Source organism: Myodes glareolus, chromosome 19 (genome assembly GCF_982192425.1).
Source record: "Myodes glareolus chromosome 19, mMyoGla1.1, whole genome shotgun sequence".
NCBI lineage: Eukaryota > Metazoa > Chordata > Mammalia > Rodentia > Cricetidae > Myodes > Myodes glareolus.
The window spans coordinates 20,554,095-20,569,353 of record NC_142044.1 but is presented as its reverse complement, the minus strand read 5'-3'; the positions used below and the strand labels follow the sequence as shown (position 1 = coordinate 20,569,353).

Genomic DNA, 15,259 nt, shown 5'->3' with positions numbered 1-15,259 from the left:
CTGTTGTAGGACTACACCAGACATGGGACTGTAAGGTCTGTCTAGTGAATTTAGGATTTAGTCAGAGAAATGAGACATATAAAGAAGAACTGATTGTAGATGGTTGACGATTAGTAAAAAGATCAAGATCTCCTTTCGGTGTGTAGTACTCAGAGTTCTTAAAACATATCTCGGTTCTTTTGTTAAGGTCGGTTCTTGCTACAAAGCTCTGGCTGGCACTGAACTACTGATCTTCTTGCTTCAGCACTCTGACTGCTAGAAATGTAAGCAAGAATCATCACACCCAGGGTATTCATTTTCAGTGAAGAGTCAATCAAATGATTCAAAAAGCTTGTCATAATTAGGGAAAGAATGTTTGAAGGGAGTAATAATTGGCTTAATGACAAGAGTTGATGCATTGGGTTCATTTCCATGCATCTTTTGTGACATAGTAACACACTCTATGTTTCCAACTACCCTCATAGCATGACGACTTCTATTAATCTGAGTTTCCAGAGGAAAAAAGTAAGGAGTAGAAGAACAAATCATTTTTCCAGGGTCACAGCATTTGTGCAATTGAGTTTTGACCCATGCAGTTTAAGCCAGGAGCATAATCATCACACAAACCTGGCTTCTGGGTTACTCAGAGGATAGACTGCTCTACACATGTTCAGGATCTTCACAGTCCTTCCTTTCCCACCTCTTGTTCTATTACTCTTCCTTTACTTTCTACTGAAGAATGAGGGAACTAGGAAAGGCAGTGAACATACAGTGCACTACATAGACCATGAAGAGGAAAGCCAGAAAGTCAGAATGTTCCTAAATTAACTCTGAAGAGCCAAGTAATGGGCACAGGTGAATTTGGTTGAGAAGAAAAATTCCCTAAGGTAAGTTGAGGTTGAATTGTGATGTTGAATGCAATGACATTTCTATATCTGTAGTGAAAGCAGAGTTAGGGATCCCCTCTCTAAATGAAATTACTCAAAAAGGTGGAAGATAAAAATACACAAATTACAGTCTTTAAAGTAATGCCTCCTCTAAGGTCTCAGTTTTGGTAACTGTGTCTTTTTTGTTTGTTCATTTGTTTAGCATAAGTGAGTCATAAATATGATTCATGTTTGGTCTTAGTAAATTTCAAAGTAATTAATGTGATCCAGACATTATTATAAACATTCTCCCTGCTCTGACTGAGTCTTCATGACAACTAAGAAACCCACAGGCCTCTGGTCTATAGATGAGGAAACCGAGTTGTGACTTACCTGGCCACTGCCACACTGACAAAGAGCTATGACTTGATGCCAGATCTTCTGGCTACAGGTCACATGCTCTCCACCATTGAGGTGAGGGCACCTGGCTCTGTTCTGGCATAGAGGAAGCCCTCAAGGAACATGAGTTTAATTGCTGGATTTCATGGATCTTTGGTGATCCTGTCTTCCATTACAGATTATGTTTTTAAAAAGTAGCCTAACTATTAAAGTCAAGTCAGAACTGAAAGAATGAAGCAGAAGAATCGCAGGAACTTACACAATACGACCAGTTCTTTCATAGCTCATAAATCAAGCCATTTTCCAAGTATGCCACTCCCATGGTCTTGTGAGAGTTCCAGAAAGCATCCATGCGGAATGTTTTGTTCTCTTCGATTTGATTAGTGCCTCTCACTCACCAGCTCTCGTCAATACCTTCTCACCTGAAATTTGCATCCTCCCTTCCCATTCACCAATAACTGCTGCCCCTCCTTTGTCTTCAAATAAGCAAGTACCTGTCCAGTGCAACTTGTACTAAATAAGCTGACTAACTAGTCAACAATGAGTTTATTTGGGATTATTGCAGAAGTAAGAGAAACTGTCTTCTCCTAAACTAAAACCAAAAATTACCAGAGTACTTGCTTAAATTAGAAGAGATTTTTCCTTATGCCCAGCACACCCATAAAATAAGAGCTCATCCTGAAGCTTTACAGGGGGCCTGAAAATTCTAATTCCTAGCCTTGATGGAGAAGCTGTACACATGCCACCAATGCTGAAACATGTATCACTGAAGTAGTTTGGAAAGGTAAAAGTCAAACTGAATCTCCTGTGACCATGGCCCTCTGCCATCAGACTATTATCCTGTAAGAATACAAATACTAGCATATGAGGAATACGTTTTTGCATCAATGAGGAGATAGTCATTTCATTCAGTAAAATCCATTTAAAATGTATCTTCTACTACTTGTGAAATGAATGAGGTCAAGTTTGGTATTAGTACTGCAGCTATTGAATAAGCTTCACAGAGATTTCCCCTGGGCGTTCACACAATGAAAAATGCCAGGGTTTCCGTGGTGAAATGATCCTGCTGACATTTCAAGTCACCAAAAGAAACATAGATTAAATTCCAGCCCTCTGGCTTTCTGGTGAATGCCTCATATATCAGGATAACCTTTTAATCTCAATCAGGTTAATCTTGCATATTTAGCAAGAAGCTATGAACTAAATGTAATAAAAAATATAGTCATTTATGCTCACATCTCCCTGGGAATGGGAAAAGAAGAGCCTTCATATGTGGATTGGGGGCAGGTGGGTATGAGAACATGAGAAATCAAATGGGAAAGGGACAGAGGAGGAGAGTATGGAAAGAAATGAGTGAAAAGGGGGGAATTTCTGGGTGAGCTAGAAACCTGGTGCAAGGGAAACTCCCGGGAATCATGCAGAATGATACCAGCTAAGACTCCAAGCCATAGAGCATACCTAGTCTGAACTGGCCATCTTTGGTGACTAGGCAAGTCTTCAAGTGGAGGGACTGGGACATCAATCCAGCCACATAGTATTCGACCTGCAGTCTGTCCTGTCTATAGGATGTGCTGGGTAAGGATGGCACAGAGATTGTGGGGTGGCATCCAGTGACTGTTCCAGACTCTGATCTATGCCTCAAGAGTGAGACCGCCCCTGACACTCCCTGGAGTGCCAGGACCCAGAGCCTGGATGGCCCAGAGACCTAGGATAGACTCGAACATGACTGGAGAAAAAAAATAAGTCAATTTAATGATGATTAACAGTATTCTGCTTAGACTCATAGATTGGTGCCCATGTTAATTGTCATCAGAGAGCCTTCATCTTATGGAAACAGCAGCAGAAATCCATAGCTAAGATTTAGGCCAAACACAAGGGATCTTGCAGAAGAGAGGAAGGAAGGATTGTACAGACCAGTTGGGTCAATAACATGACAAGAAAACCCACAGAATCAACTAACCTGGGTTTGTAGGAACTCGCGGAGACTGAATCAACAACCAGGGAGTCTGCATGGCACTGACTTAAGTTCTCTGCATATATGTGAGAGCTGTATCGGCCAGGCTTCTTGTGTGACTCCTCACAGTGGGACAAGGGGCTGTCTTTGACTTTTATGCTGGTTTTTGGGACCCTATTCCTCATGTTGGGTTAGTACAACCTTAATACAAGCAGGGGTGCTTAGCCTTACTACAACTTAATATAACATTTTTTAAATTATTTTATTATTTTTTAATTGTTTGTTTATAAAAATTTCCACTTCCTCCCCTCCTCCCCATACCATCCCATTCCCCCCCTCTCTCTCCCCCCACCCCAACTCCCTCTCCTCCTCCCTCTCCAGTCCTAAGAGCAGTCAGGGTTTTCTGCCCTATGGGAAGTTCAAGTTCCTCCCCCTCCCTCCAGGCCTAGGAAGGTAAGCATCCAAACAGATTAGGATCCCAAACAGCCAGTACATGCAGACAAAACAAGACCCAGTGCCATTGTCAATGGCTTTTCAGTCAGCCCACATGTCAGCCACATTCAGAGAATCCGGTTTGATCACATGCTCGTTCAGTCCCAGCCCAGCTGGCCTTGGTGAGCTCTCATTCGATCAGTCCCCTTGTATCAGTGGGTGAACGCACCCCTCGCGGTCCTGATTTCCTTTTTCATGTTCTCCCTCCTTCTGCTCCTCATTTGGACCTTGGTGGGCTCAGTCCGGTGCTCCAATGTGGGTCTCCATCTGTATCGCCATCCATCGTCGGATGAAGGTTCCCTCTGGTCCTGCCTATCTTGCTCACCTTTTCCCTCCTTCTGTTTCTCATTTGGATCTAGGGAGTTAAGTCCAGTGTTCCAATATGTGTCTCTGTCTCTATCTCCATCCATCGCCAGATGAATGTTCTATGGTGATATGCAAAATATTCATCAGTATGGTTATGGGCCAAGGCCAGTTCAGGCACCCTCTCCTCTGCTGCCCAGGGAAGAATCTGGGGATCTCTTCTTGGGCCTGAGAACCCCTCCAGAAACAAGTCTCTTGTCAACCCTAAAATGGCTCCCTTAGTTGAGATATATACTTGCCTGCTCCCATATTCATAACATTTTTTTTATGTCCATTAGTAGCCTGCCCTTTTTTGAATAGAAATGGAAGAAGAGTGGATTGGGGTGGAATGGAGATCAGAGAGGAAATGGGGTAGGAACTGGAAGGAGAAGAGGGCAGAAAAAATTGCAGTTGGGATGCAAAATAAGAATAAATAAATAAATTTTAAAAATTTGAACAAAAATCTGGCCATTTCAATGTTCTCACAAAACTAACCACAATTGTTATTCTACTATTAAATATCTTACTGGGGTCTCACGTTCATAATTATCCCTAGTTAAATGTCTCAAAACTTAACTTGTATAGCTTAGTTACAAGACTTAAAGTAGTACATTGGTTATAAATATCAATTTTTTCTTTTATTTTTTAAGTCAGAGTACAAAGTATCAGTTTGGGCACCTAATAATTTAGCCATTGTGTTCTTTAGAATCATTGAGAATACCATTGAGTTTCTGAAGTTCATTTTATCTTTTCTTCTTCTCTTTCACTTCTCCTATAGTATCTAGACTGTTTTGCTTTTCTGACCTTCAGGTTGAACCCCAATTTCTGTCTCTGGATTTTTACTAATCATGCTATGAAATGGAAATAAGATTTGGTGTATTTCCTACATTCTTCTTTTTATTCAGAATTGTTTTAACTATTTAGTGTCTTTTATGTTTCTTTGTGAATTTTAAGGCTGTTTTCTGTATTTATTTGAAGAATGTAATATCTTTTCCAAGTCTCTCTCATCAAGGCTCAGTAATTTCTGCAGAAAAGCAGACAGAAATAATGTAAAGCCAGAGGTGGTAAATTAGTCCAGTGAAGTGACATTTTTAAATCTCTTCTAATTTTGGTTTTAATCTCATTGTTCACTTATTAGCATAGCTACCTAAGCTTTTATTTTTGATGGTTACATTAGACTAGAATGTCTTTCCATCTTTTCATTCAAGGCTGCGTTTCTCTTTTCCAGGGAGCTTATTTCCCCGTTTGAAAGTCTCTGAGAGTTGGAATTTACTTCTGTTCCTCAAGGTTATTGTCTGTTTCTCCCTCAAAGGTCCCACCTAGATTAAGTTCAGACAGTTCTGCTTTCTCAAGGTTATTGTCCACAGGTGTGACTAATAATCAAACCTTGTATTTCACGTATTGAGAAGTAGATCTGTTTCTACCTCAAACAAAAGTCTAAGGATCCAATTAAGTTCTTAGTCCTTTAGGGAGATAATGGATTCTACCTAGGGGGTGATTTGCCTACTGAATGTTTTGGTCTAGGATGTTACTTGTCTTGTTCTAGCAAAGAATGTTTAGCTAAGAATGTAGCCAGCAACCTTCAACTGATTGGTTCATTTCCTTGTATCATGTTAATGCACTTTTATGTCTTACTCCTGCCTTTTGGGGTCTGGGGTATTTTAAGCAAATGGAAATGAAATGCAGGCAACTTCAGTATTCACTGGAATTCCCTCCCGGCACTATCCTATGTTTCAGTTTTATTATTTTCACGAACACCTTTGTTCTCTTATTTTTCTAATCCCTATGCCCCTACTTGTTGAAGATGGTCTCTGACATCTGTCCAAATGCCACCTACTCAGTCTCCAAACAAAGGAAAGGTGACAAAAAGCACAGTTCCTCATTCTTGGCAACTACTGCAGCTTCCTTCCTTGACGTTGCCAGCCACCCAAGTTCTGCCTAAAGCACTCAGTTTTTGACCATACTTGGGTACAAACCCAGCTTGTGGCAGACATGTCATTGGCCCTGGCCTACAACCCATAAAATCTCCCAGCTTTTGTTTGTGGGTACAGCTTCTCTAATCTTGAGATCTTTGGGATTGAAGAATTCATCTTGATATTGATTTGCTCAAATAAACCTGTTCCTAGATATTTTCAATTCTGCTTGTCCTTGCTTACTGCATTGGCAGAGAAACCTATCATGGATGGGGCTGGGGGTGGTGCAGAAAACCTATTGCAAACCTTTTGACCAGCTAGATCAATATGTAATGCAGAGTTCAGCACGATATCTGAGATATTTCCACTCTTACTGCTTCCATCTGGACCCTGTCTTTTGCATGTGCCAACTATTTTTTTTATCCCAATGGTGAGAAAAAAACATTACCACAATTTGAGATAAATTTGAAGTAAGCTTGATTTTTTTTTTATTGAGGTGCACCCAAGGGCTGGCCAGAGACTGCCTCCTAAATTGGGTTAAAGAGAATAGCCCTAACTCCATCTCTTGGGCCCCTTTTAAGGAGTAAAATTATGAGAGTTTTACAGAAAGAAGACAATGGGGCAATAATGAAATGAAAAAAGTCTTTAAAAAATATCATGTGGTCACCAGGTGAATCTGGAGGGGTCAGAAAGGGTCAGAGAGGATGGGGGTAAGGGTAGTCTCAAAAACAAGTCAAGGTCATGGATTAGGGAAGGTTAGGTTCCAGGAATCAGCAACTCAACACTCACAATAAATAGGAACTTATTTTTTAAAAATATGGTATAATGTCTCCTTCAAAACAGAGTTAGGCAGGTTCTTCACTATCTCACTATCATAATCATAATCATAATCATCATCATCATTTTCTTCTTCTTCTTCTTCTTCTTCTTCTTCTTCTTCTTCTTCTTCTTCTTCTTCTTCCTTTCCCTCCTCCTCTTCCTTCCTTCCTTCCTTTTCCCTCCCTCCCTCCCTTCCTTCCTTTCTTTTTTTCTTTTTTTTTTTTTTTTTAGTTTTTCAAGACAGGATTTCTCTGTAGCTTTGGAGCCTGTCCTGGCACTCACTCTGTAGACCAGACTGACCTCACACTCACAGAGATCCACCTGCTTCTGTCTCCCAAGTGCTGGCATTAAATGCATACATCACCACCACCTGGCTCCCACTGTCTTCTTAAGGATTTAAAAGTCCTAGATTCTGATTTACCCATGCCTGTACTTGTGTTTACCATTCCAACTTTGGCTTCTTGCCTTAGCAAACTTTGGCTTCCTTTCCCCAAGCACCCACAGATTTAGCTTGAAAAAGCATCCTCTGAGGTTCAACTCACATCAGGTTCTCTGGGTTTACATGGTTCTGAAGTTCACTTAGTTCTGTGATTTTAGTGGCTAGAAAGGGTTCAGCTGGAGTGTAGCTGTGGACCACGGGAGCTAGCACCCTGTACAGATAAGATGTTCAGTTGTAAGATTTCTCCCATCCAGTTTGGCATGTCCATGGCTGTCCATGGGTGTCATCCTTGTGCAGCTCACATTTGGGTAGTCATGTGGTGAGTTTTTGTGAGTATAGTTTCTGATATTGCTAGGATACATAGGATTTTAATCCTCCACAAAGAACCTTAGGCAACTGGGAGCTGGGAAGATAGTTTTCCCAGGGAAGAGCACACTGACCGGTTGGTTGTTCAGTGCCAAATGTTAAAAACATAAAAAAGTGACATTATGTGGACTGAACATATTATACTTAGGAACACACACACACACACACACACACACACACACACACACACACACACAAACAGAGTAGCAATTTAGTGAGGAAAGAAAAGAGGCCATGAATTTGAAGGAGAGCAAGTAGGGATGTATAGGAGGGCTTGGAGGGAGGAAGGGGAAGGAAGGCTTATGGCACTTAGATAATAACCTCAAAGAAATAAAAACAAATCAATGACAAAAAGTAGTTCAATGGTACAATTTTCTACTCTTTCCATCAAAGAAGCTTGACTGTAGTTTCTCCCAGGTTCTGTTCTTTCCTTGGCTATGTGTAGTAGGCAATGGTTATATAAAGTAGTGTAATAGGACTCTCATTGCTTCAGCAAACTGCTATTTTAAAGGAACTTAAGGAAGAACCTTGTATTTCGACTTAACCTTTAAGACTGTACACTCCATTGTAGCAGAGAAGGTTTGATGGTAGGAGCAAGACACAGTGGGTCACATGTCCGCAGTCATAAGAAGAGGGTGATGAACACTGATGCATGGCTAGCTTCTACACTTTGTGAAGTTAAGAACTCAGAGCTAGGGCATTGTGCTACCCACATTTAAGATGGGGTTTCCAGCTTCAATATATCGAATATATATAATCCCTCACAGATGTGTCCAGAAATTTTTATCTAAGGTGATTCCATATCCGATCAAGTTGATAATCAATATAAACCACCACAAAGTCTTCTTAACTTTGTACCCGAACAAATAGCATATAGCCATAACTTTTCACCCTGTGTCCCCATAGACTTATGGCCAGCTCATAGTGCTAATGCATCCAGACTTCAAAATTCCCCAATAATGTTTAACAATCCAATACTATTTTAAAGTCTAAACTTTAATTTTTATCTGAAACTCAAGGGAATGTCTTAATTACGGTTCCTAGAAAATTAAATATACATACTTATAGTATACAATGTCATGAAATAAATATTCTCATTCCAAAAGGTATGAATGGGTACATACCAGGAATGATTAGACAAATTCAAGAAAAATATCCAGTGGGGTAAACACTATATTCTTCAGTTCTATACTTGGCATCTAGGGCTCATTATGAAATCATGTGGGATCCACAGGGCTTGGGTAGCCCTGCCTCTGCATCACTGTTGCCTAAGACACACACACAGCTTTTCCCTGGAGTTGTCTCCACTGTATGAATGTATTTTTCCTTGTAAGGCATTCCGTGGGTCTAGAATTTCCAACCACCCTGAGTCTCCATTCTAACTTAGACTTCACCTTTAGAATTCACACAGCGGCTACTCAAGGGCTTTGTGCAAGAACTCTGAACCTTCCACACATATTGCCTGGCCTCATTGACTCTCTGAGACTGTGGCGTGTAACTCCATGATCATTCGTTCTTGTCTCTTTCATGCCTTCGATTTTCTCTCCTCTTACATTTCTATTTTTTGTAATGGAGTTAAATTAACATGGAAAATGTTTCCTTTGAGAAGAAATATAATCTTGCACTTGGATGCCAAAATCTATATAGTTATACATGTTTCTAAAAATTGTTGTAACTGTTCAATTGACTAAGTCATTAGACACAGTCATTTTGATGTGCTGGAAATTATAGCTCATGACTAAAAATACGACATGCAAGGCAGAGTCTTTGGTAATTACATTGAATACTTCATTTAGTTATATCCAGTGTTACCACACATTGTTCCTCTGGAGGATACACAAAACGTCAGTTAATGCCACAGGTAACTATCATGAATCCTCATTTATTCTGGAATGTAAGCGCAGGATATGGCAGCAAAATACTCCATTTCAGTCCTTATGCAGAAGCAAGATATGGAAAGGAAATAGACTAGAAGGCATTTCAATTGGTTTATTTATGCGGCAGTTTTGAATATTCATACTGCAATGGACATGAACTTTGCATGACTTTCTGTTTCTTTCGATTCCTTTTTGTTTATTAATGAGGTTTGACTTAGGAACATGCTTGTAAGCAGAAATGGCACAGGTCAATTCCACACTTTCTTCTTTGACTCATATTTACTTTCTGGTAAGAGAATTATTTGCTTATCACGACAACCTGCTCTCCAAGGACTACCACACTGATCTTACTAAACATTAATCTAAAATGCTCCCGGTTAAAGTCCCTAAATATCTTCAGTTGCTATCAGTTCGACAACAGAAACAGTTCCTTGTCTAGCGCGTCCACTCTCTGCCATCATCTTCTTTAATCCCTCATTGGATCATTCAGCTGTAACCAGTGCTTCAGACACAAATGGTGTGTTCTAGAAGTAGAGACTTGGCTTTTCTTCTTCAACTGTGCCACGCAACAAATTCTCAGTGTAGGTCTTGGTGTGAAAGTTGTTTTTGTCCTTTAAGATCTTGCCTTTTATATCATTCTGTTTGTCCCATCTGTGGTGCTTATCTTTTTTCATATTGTGTGTTTTTTTTCTTCTTTATACTATTTGTTGTGATTCTACATTATGTGTACACCAACTTTTGGGGGGGCGGGGCACAAGACCAGTTTTAAAAAAATTATCTTACCCAATGTATCCATAAGTAAGAAATATTCACAAATCATCATTTCTAGTTACTTTTTCTTTGTGATTGTTTGATAGAAACAAATGTCATGAGGAAAGATTTAATTTGGGCATGGTTTTTAAGGGTTTCAAGTCCACAATGAGAGGACAGGCATGGTGAAGCAGCAAAATTCAAAGTGTTCTGATTAACCAATTGAGTGGTCATAACTTATGCATGTGGATGGAGTCACAGTTTTGTACAGAGGGGACAAAAGGTTAAAGGTGATTCTCATGGCCTTTTTTTGGTACAAACATTAGAAACTGAGTGAATGTATTAGAGCATGATATATCCACTCTGGGAAGTATGATACATCTGTGTGGATAGACCTGACAGCTGTCTTTGAAGTTACTAAGTAAATAATAATTTATTCCCTCCTACAATCTAAAGAGAAGCAATATTGAAACCTGGGTTTAATGTACATGTAGAATGATGTTATTAAATTGAGGTCTAAAAGCAGAATCTGAAAAATTACTGATAAAGACTAACACTGGCTGACTTCAGGAAGAGCTGTGGGGGAGATACATGTCTTTGTATGTTGTTTTAATTGCATATGCTTTGGATAATATTGTCTTTATTTCTAATACTCAGTTTTGGGTATACTTCTGATATAGGAGGAAAAATATGAGAAGATCTCTCATGGCTGAACTCAATTAATTCAGAATTGATGTTAATACAAACCTACTGTGAAGAGGAAATGGCTTATAAATGCCACCATATATTCTGGTTATATCCATAATTAATTAATCCAGTGTGGATTTAGTGGGTACCTGCTAGATGACAGGGACAGGGTCTGTGCTAAGATGTGGAGCTATAGCAGTGAATAGAAAAGTGGTACTCCCTACTTTATAGAGCAAACGGCTTAGTGAAGTCACAAAACATGTCAAGAGCAGGCCAAAGGAGAGTGAATTAATGGATGTCAACTGTGAGCATCTCCTAATATTTGTTCTTTTACACAAATGTACTTATAGTTAAGCAGGAGAAACAAAGGCAATCTTATACAAAGGTTAGGACTGATCTTTGATGAGACAAAGCAAGTTAAATAATCAGTATAAAGACAGGAAAGTTTATGGGATGTTGGTTTTAGGAACTGTATCAATTCATTTGGCTTTCCATAAAAATAAGAAAATTGGGTTAAACGACGGGCATCTATTTTCCAAAGTTCTAGAGGTATAGAAGCCCAAGACTGAGGTGTTAGGTGATTTAGTGTCTACTGAGAGTTTTCTGCATCTCTGAAGTCACCTTTTGCTATGTGTTCACACGTGATGGAGGAAGATAATTTTTTTGCACTAGTTTTATCAGGTGACATTCCTACTGGGTCAGGGCTTCATGACTTTGTTGTACCTTAGCCATATGCTAGTGAACTGATCTTTGGATCAGTCACATAGTGAGGTGGGGCTTCAATATATGAATTTGGAGGTACATGGTCTATCCATAACATGGGCCCACATGAGTTAAAGAACGGACATAGAATTGCACTTCTCAAAGGAGTATTTCTATAGGAGATAGATATTTCAAGTTTGACGGCTTAGCTTTGATTGCCCTCCCTAGTGTGAACCACATACTGTCACAGGACACTTCCAATACATTTCCTTTAGTCCTCACAACAGCTACTACAGCATCCTCATTGTTGTGGAAAACTGATTCTCCATATTGCATGCTTCTTTACTAGAATCAACTTCCTTGTAAAATTATTGATATATACAAAGGATGCTTTAAAAAAATATTTCCTTATTTTAAGCATGCCTGCAGAGACATTGAGTGAAGTGCAGAGTTAATGGCTTAACTGTGGTACTTAGGATGCCAGTTCAATGTGTCCTGATGGTACTTAAATCCAATATTGGTGCGGGAGAATTGTCTGTATTCTGTCAATCATGTTTTAAATAAACGCTGATTGGCCAGGCAAAAGGTGTAGGTGGGAAAACCAGACAGGAAGTGGAAATGATGCAAGGAGAGCAGGAGGAATTCTAGGGAGGAGGAAACTGATTCCTCCACTCCTGCCCAGACCTCCGAAGCAGCAGAATGTAAGCTGCCCCACTGAAAAAGGTACTGAACCACATGGCTAACATAGATCAGAAAAATGGGTTAATCAAGATGTGAGAGTTAGCTAATAAGTAGCCTGACCTAAAGGGCCAATCAGCTTTATAAATTATAGAGATTTCAGTGTGATTTTTCTCAGAAAAATGGGTTAATCAAGATGTAAGGGTTAGCTAATAAGAAGCCTGACCTAACGGGCCAATCAGCATTATAACTTATAGAAATCTCTTGTGTGAGTTTTCTCTGGGACTAAACAGCTGGGGGGCTGGGAAGGACAGAAACACAAACATATTACACAATATGAACAAACATGACTTTCTACAACTACTTTGATATGTGTAGTTCTGTTTCCTGGTGAATGGTCAGACTTTAAAACATGTTATCATAATGGTTCAGGATTTGGGTAGAATTTTTAAATGAAGATGTATCCAAGTAATGGCCATTTTAATGATTTTGCAAAAACATGAGGTTCATGAATGCAATTTAGGATTCTATTTCTAGGCACTGCATAAAGTTTGCATGACTATTTTCAGAAATAAGAATGATTGTGTCTTCCAGATAGTTCTTTTTTTAAAAAAATGATTTAATTCTTATACTGAAAAAAATTTTTTCTCTTATAAAAATATGCCAGTTTCTCCTCTCCCCATTCTTACTAGCTCCCCCTTCCCCTTTCCCTCGGATTTACTCTGTTTCCTCTTCAGAAAAGACCAGACTTCCAAAAGACTACAGCCCAACAGGGAAACAACAAGATGCAATAAGTTAATGCGAAAGCTCTCATATTGAGAGTTCTTAAGGACCAAGATACTTATGCATACATCTATATGCATATATTATATATTATACTTTGAATAGCTAGTTTTTTCTCCACACCTATTCGGTAGACCCTCTGCACTGATTCTTATTCCCAGCAATTATATTTTCTTTTTAAAGATTTTCCTTTTGTGGTAAGGATGTGTGTGAGCTTTAGAAAAGTATTTATTTCTCTACTTTAGATTTTCACAAAATAATCTTTAATCCAAGATCCCTGGCTTGATTTCAGGAGTTCAAATGTGTTTCCACTATAGGTAAATATGCTTCTTAAGTAACTGTCCTAAATGGTTTCTTGTTTTCAGGGAAGGTATTTTGTTGAATCTTGCCATGGTACATCAACCTAAAGCACAGGATGTTCTGAAGAAAATCTGAGCTTTCGTGTGAATTAGAGGCCTTCCAAACAGTCCTTTCTCTGACCAGATTCAGCCCTGTCTCTAAGGACCAGGCTTCCTAAGTAGGAGATGGCTACATTTCCACATCTGGGCAATGTGTTGCACAGCTCAGTCTAGCTGTCATGCCGTATTGCTTGCTTTGACTTTTGTTCACTTATAGAAAGTAACACAAATGATTCTAAGACTAATTATGTAACGGAGCTCAGTGAGTTGATGAATAATTTTGGAACTATTTCAATTCTTGCTAATGTTTATACAAATACATAAAAGTAGGGAAGGGGGTGGATGTTTTGGTTTGAGGTGTAAGATTTGGGCGATCCAGCAATTGATGGAAGCAGATGCAGAGAACAGCAAAGAACGGGGCTGAGCTCCCAAAGTCCAAAGCGAGGGAAGAGTGATAATTTGAGCAAAGGGGTCAAGATCATGATGGGGATACCCACTGAAATAACTTACCTGAGCTAATGGGAACTCACTGACTCTAGACTGACAGAGGGGAACCAGCATAGGACCAAACTAGGTCCTCTGAATGTGGGTGACAATGATATGGCTGGGCACTCTATGGAGCCACTGGCGGTGGGACAGGATTTATCCCTACTGCTTCAACTGGCTTTTTGGAGCCAGTTCTCTTTGGAGAGATACCTTGTTCGGCCTAGATATAGTGGGGAGGGCCTTGGTTCTGCCTCAAAGTGATGTGCTAGGTTTGGTTGAATCCCCATGGGAAGACTTACCCTCTCTGAGGAATTGATTGGGGATGGAGTGGGAGAAAGGGGGAGGGAGCAGGGCAAGGGGAGGGAGTGAGGACTGGAATTGGTATGTAAAAATGAGAAAATAGGTTTTTTAAAAAGTAAATTAATAAATTAAAAAATTAAAAATTTTGTTGATTAAAGTCCACAGTCCCTAACAATCTTTAATTTCTTTAAGGATAACGGAGTCCTGGACTTGCTTTTTTGGAATGGGCTAAAAATCTTCTGGGTAGAAAGAACATGTTATTCTAATTTTTCTCTACCTTGAAACCAGCCTGGTCATTCGATCAGAGTGCATTCTGGGTGAATATTTATGAAGTAGTTACAGAAGAGTTTAAGAATTCCTAGTATAAATCAGGTGAAACTAACTCTTCCACGGTGTACAGCCTTCAAATGGAATGTGTTGTCACACTAATTAATTAGGAGGGTGCACACGTCGGGTCTCTGATTTTCCTTCCTGACATTTCTCTCGTTTACTACAGCCATCACTGTTCCTTTCCTAAGCCTTTGTTCTGCTCTTTCTTGCAGTTTCTCCTCACAATTCCAACGTCATTATAGGTGAGTCAGCTTGGAAACGAATTTTGATTGAGATGCCAGAAACAGATTTTGGAAAAAGGAGACTTTTCAACAACTAGTCTTTGGACGATTAAATGTACTCACATGAAGAAAGATGTAGATCTGTTGTGTGTACAATTGTGTATGTATTCTGTGTGTGTTGCAGGTGCATCTATTAGTGTAAATTTGTGTGTGTTTGCATGTGTATATGTGTGCCTACTGTGTGAAGTACATATGTTTTCCTGTGGGAGTGTTTATATATATATATATCCATGGAAATGTATATATCCATGAATATATATGTGTGTGTGCATGTGTGTGTAAGTACATATGTGCATTGTACATGTGAAAGCGTGTTTGTATATGTGTGTGCATGCAAGAATCTGTGTGAGCATATGCGTGTGTATATATGTTCACATGTGCATATGAGAGTACTGAGAGATGACAAGAGTTTTTGCTT

At 39.5% G+C, this 15,259-nt stretch overlaps 1 long non-coding RNA gene across 1 annotated transcript in view; it reads left to right on the top strand.

The window, feature by feature from the left end:
- Positions 1-14,890, top strand: part of LOC125415051 (uncharacterized) — a 34,896-nt gene extending 20,006 nt beyond the window's left edge. Inside the window, exon 3 of the long non-coding RNA XR_007236499.2 lies at positions 14,773-14,890. This is a non-coding gene — a long non-coding RNA (uncharacterized LOC125415051). The remainder of the gene's footprint in view (positions 1-14,772) is intronic.
- The last annotated feature ends 369 nt before the right edge of the window (positions 14,891-15,259 follow it).